Below are 5,743 nucleotides of genomic sequence, written 5' to 3'. Positions count from 1 at the left end.
AATGTTTGTAGCATTTTTAGTCATAACCACCCAAACTGGGAAACATTCTAAATGTCCACTAACTACTTAATGAACAAAGAAATCATTGTATATCCATATATACTATATGGATATATCCATCGTATATCCATATATACTATATGGTCGTATATCCACATATACTATATGGATATATCCATCGTATATCCACATATACTATATGGATATATCCATTGTATATCCATAGAATACTACTCAGAATAAAAAGGAATGAGCTATTATATACACTATGACATGGATAAATCGCAAAAGCAATATCCTAAGAGAACTTGACTCAAAAGACTACATTCTGTATGATTCCATTTATGAAACATTTTAGGAAAGGCTAAACTATAGAGATAGAAATCAAATGAATAGCTGCCAGAATCTAAAGCAGTGATGACATTTGGGGATTTGATTATAAATGAACACAAGGAAACCCTTCAGGGTGATGGAAATAGTCTATACAATCATTGTGATGGTGGTTATGTGATTATATATGTTTGTCAAGACGCATGGTCCTGGACACCCAAAATGGATGGGTTTTATTCTTCATGCATGATACTTCAATAAATCTAAAGTATTACAAAATTTAGCAAATTGCTTGAAGAAAATAGCCATTAATTATTAGTCATATTCCTACATGTTATTAAAATGAGATAGTTCCTTTGACCCCTTTGCAGAACTGGAGAAGGGGTTGGCTCATTTACTCAGCCCACAGCTGTCAACCTTTCGTGGGAGGGGCAGCACACAGATGAGTGGGTGCAGGGGCTTGGTCGAGTACTTCTGGGCACTGGCAGGAGTAGCATTTTATGCAGCCCTATGGCAGTGTCTAGGGAGTACCCGCGACCCCAGAGCCCCAGAAGGTGTGTGTTAAAGTGTGTTCTTTTTGCTTTGCTGTCCACAGACAGCTTACGTGTTTAACAGCTCAGTGGAGGGTCAGGGTGACAGCCTTTTGCACCTGCCTTCTTGGTATCTGAGTTCTTGTCTGGAATCCAGGGAGAATCAGGTTGCATGAACAATTTGAAGGGTGGTGAATCTGGAGGATTTTATTCAGTGGTGGAAGTGACTCCAAGTGGGAAGAGGAGCTGGAAAGTGGTGGAGTAGGAAGGTGGTCTTCCCCTGGAGTTCGGCTGTCCCTGGCTGACTTCTTCTCTGAAGTCCCACCATCAAGCTGTCCCTCTGAAGTCAAGCTGCTTCTCTCCGACATCTGGCTGCTTCTCTTCTCTCCTTCTCTGCCACTCTGCCCATGGATCATGGGGTTTTTATCCAAACAGAAGGTGGGTGGGGCAGACAAAAAGCAACATTTGAGTGGGGAAACAGGAATGCATGTCCTCACTTTGGGCCACGGGTCCAGGGTTAAGAGTGGGGCTGCGCCAGGGAATCGTACCTTTTTCTGCCTAGTATTTCCCAGCTTCCAGTCTGTATCATTATCTAGAACTTTCTTTCGAGATTGGCTGCACTAGGTTAATCTTGGGTAGCCTTATGTGTCCGAGGTCAGCATGTGTATACATCTGGGGGCAGGCAGAACTAACTGGTCTGGGTGACCTTGCCTGAGATGGTTCTTTTACATGTGTTTTCTCATTCATACCAATATGTTTCCCTTGATAATCTCAGGGTTTCCAGAGAGAGTAGAAAAGTCTTGGGTGTCTTGGGTCTAGCTTCTGATCTTACACAACATCAATCCTGCTTGATTTTATAGGACACAGTAAATTATAAGGATGAGCACCAATTCAACAGGAAGGATATACTGTCTTGTTGTAGGAAGTGAAATGATTTTGAAGTCTACATAGCAAGTGAATAAATATGTCATCAGCCTGTATCCTATCACCTAAACTTCTAATATTTCCTGCCATTTTCTTCATACACTATAATAATATGTATATATTCTTCATATATATAATATATATTTACACACAGATATACATACACACACAATCAATCTTGACAAGCTATAATTCAAAGGCTATATAATAAACACTAAAACTTGGATTATGTAGTAAATTTAGTCAGTGTTGACAACTAACTTGTGTAATTAGTCCAGATTAAGAGCTTTTACTTACATGTTCTGAGGTATTGCAAAAAGAAAAAGGTATTTTGTATAAAATGCTTTAGATTGTGAATAAATTGTTTTAGCCTAAAAGTAAATTTTAAGAAAAAGTTGTTTTATGAAAGTTAGTGAGCCTGAAAAGTATATGGAATAGCATTTATTCTGAGTGAAAAAAAATTATAAAAAGAGCCTTTGCCATAAGCAATTTGTGTGACCATGGATATTTCTAAAATATAAAGTTATTTTTTGATTAGATAACATGTAACAGGTAAAATAAAATCACATGCTTATATAGTGCTCACTGTAGGATAAAAAAATCCTAAGTAATTTACATATGTTATATATTTTAATCCTTATAACACTGCTGTTGGTAGGTCTAATAACCTTTATTTTACATATAAGAAAATAGTGGCACAGAGATGTTAATAACATCATTGCCAGGATTTGAACTCAGGCAATCTAGCTCCAGAGTAAAAGCCTGTTTTGGCAGAGACTGAGATGAAGCTTTATTTGGGAATATTGTCCAGGGAACAAAATTGTGTGAGGGTACTGAGGCTAGAATTCTATCAGTATCTCTGTAGGTCAGTGGCTTTGATATGATAATAAAATCAGGTATTCCTTCCTTTAGGGGAAGGCATTTTATTCATTGTCCTGTCTCCCAGCTCCCATCAGCCAAGGGTAGCCTGAAGGATGTTAAAATCCTTACATTTCTGGATGGCTCATGAATGTATCTCAGTAGTTTTATTTAGGCATAACAAATATTAGAGGCACATGAAATGGTCCATAACAAGACAAGGTGAGGTTGCATTTAAGTAAAACTAAAACCTGTGTTCATCTAGTGAACTTTTCTAGACAGTAGGGTCTTGAAATGAGGCATAGACGGAAACAAGATTCTAAATTGCCTTTAAATTTAGAACATAAAAAAGGTGATCTAAAATAATAGCTATCTTGTCAATATATTTTCATGAGATTAATTTAAAATAAGAGCTATGAGATGTGTTGAATGCATAAATCATATTGATTATAAATGTAAATAAAGGTACATAGTTATTTTCTCCTAGTCTCTTCTGAATCTCTTATTCAATATGCAAATGACTTGGGACTAAAACTAATCATGAAATATATTACTTTCCTTATGAGAACTATAAATCAAAGAGGGAAGACGGCTCCTTTTCAAAAAAAAAAAAAAGAAAAAAAAGGTGCATGGAGGGAGCATGTACTGCCTTTAGGCTAAGTGGTTCAGACTCCAGAAATATAGTATGCCATACCTTATCTACAGTTAAGAGATAAAAGATATTTTGATATCCAAAGCCTTATTGTATTACTTTCTAAAATGTAAATAGATAAAGGTTATTACTAAATAAAAGAAAATCGACTGCGTCCTCCTCTTCTACATAGAAGGAGGGCATTTTGTGAAGAACGTATAGAGATTAATTAGACATATAAAGGGTTACTCTCTCTTTCAGCATATAGACATACATTATATATAGAAATATATTCTATCAAAGGAAAGAGGCCAGCTTTTCTGTCCTTCAGAGTGTACTAAGTGTTTGGAGGAACAGATCTGAACAGACCTGAACAATAATAGCTAAGATAGACAACCTTCTTCAATAACTCAAGCTGCTTCCACAATGGATTCAAAGTGCCTTCAACCTCAGGCACATTAAACATCCCTGGAATGCAACAGCCTGTTTTAAAGAAGGCAGGAATTTTTAAATTGTGGTTTGGCTTACCCTCAAGTTAAGTTAGTGGATCTAAGAAGAATGAGAATAAAATATCAGGCTTTCTTTCTAGGCCAAAGTGAAGCTATAGAAAAATAGTAGCTATGCTTTAAAAATGCTCTCTTTCTGCTTGATTGATACTGCCTGGAAAATAATTGCTTGAAGAAGAGGAAAAACATTTAAAAGCTAATCAGACTATTCATGAAAACTCCTTTTGTTTTTAAAAAGGACAAATAACAATATAAGAGAATGGCTTCATTAAATTTATCAATCAACAAGCTAAAAGCCCAGCTGTGGTCCTTGCACTGCATGCCAAAAGGCATTCAAAAGTATCAAATGACATTATGTTTTCAGTATTAGTGTAATCTGAATTTAGTCCTAGCTACATTCATTTGAGATAGTGTTCCCATGTTTCCTCACATATCTTTTTCTTTCTCTCTAATTATCTTTCCAGGTTGTTTTCTTAGAGGGGAATATATTTCTGATGAAAATTAATTTTCAACAATAAAATATTATGTGTGCATTTTTATTTTCAAATTTAACATTAAGAAACTCACTAAAAAAGAAAAAAAGGCTTTAGAAATTTGCTGTGTTTTCCTCAAATTAAGCTTCAGTTAAAACCATCGCTCCATTTGTGAGTATGTTATTAACAATAAATGAAATTGATAGCAATGCCCTGTTCCGTCATGAGGCTTTCGCTTAGGATTTGTTAGCTTTTTAATGCATTTGTATTTAGAAACAATTTTTAAATATTGTGCTTCAGATAGCACAAATGTGCTATAAGATTTTAGCAATAAATAGTGAGTTTAAATGTTGAAAACAAAGTGTGTATCTTTAACTGTCATGAAGGAATTATGTGAATATCATAACTACATGATTGCTTGTAACACTTTTAAGGAAATCTGAAGATCTAATATTTATTTTCCAAACATTTTTGTAGTGAAAATATTTAACCCTTTAAAAAGTGGAGAGTACTATAATGAACCCTTATAAAGCCATCACCCAAGCTCAAAATTAACCAACTTGGGGTGAATCATTTAAAATCTATACTCCACCAACTTCTACTACTGTATTATTTTGAAATAAAATTGATACATATTATATCATTCATAATTATTATAGTCAATAATATAATTTTAAATGTCATCTCTTTCATAGACTTTGAGAATCCCAACAGAATTCATAGAATTTTCCAGGCACTTAAACAGTTTAATGAATATAAATATCTGGGATAATTTCTGGTATATAGTAAAAGATTAAAATATTTTTAAATTGAGCAGTGTTATCAATGAGTATCTTTAACATGTTAATAATATAAAATTATGTTATGCGCATAATCAAAACATTATATTTGGTTGATTGACAAATATAAGTTGCTTTGACAAAGAAAAAGAGATATATTACATTTATATTATAACATCTGCTGAAGATGTCAGACGAAACCCATATAAGACATCATTCTTGATTCTCACACACAGAAATGCTGTACTAAATATATTGAACATAGATATTTTGTGATTTAAGCACCTATGTTGGGAGTAATTAGATGTAATCAGTGCTATCCTTAGTGAAATACTCTAATTTTCTGTTTTTTTTTTTTGCATAAATCAGAAAGTATGGACAAAAATAATCTAGAAAAAGGAGACAAACTAAAGTGAGTTAACAATCACAAGTCCGACTGGGAAAAAAATGTTATTTAAAAAAAATGAGAAAACCAAGTATTATACATGAAGATGTGCTGGGATTCACATGAACTAATAGGGACAGTAGGCAGAGAAATTCTAGGCAGAAAAGGGCAGGGTCCCTGGTGAGGGCCCCCACCCTCAAGCCTGGAACTGTAGCCCAAAGTGAAAACTTTACATCCCTGTTTTCCCACTCTAATGTTGCCTTTTCCAAAATTACCCTGGCCCACTCCATCCTCCATCCTGTACCCATAGAAACCCCAAGCTCCACT

This window comes from Symphalangus syndactylus, chromosome 11, assembly GCF_028878055.3.
Source record: "Symphalangus syndactylus isolate Jambi chromosome 11, NHGRI_mSymSyn1-v2.1_pri, whole genome shotgun sequence".
NCBI lineage: Eukaryota > Metazoa > Chordata > Mammalia > Primates > Hylobatidae > Symphalangus > Symphalangus syndactylus.
Note: the sequence above shows the minus strand (reverse complement) of the source record.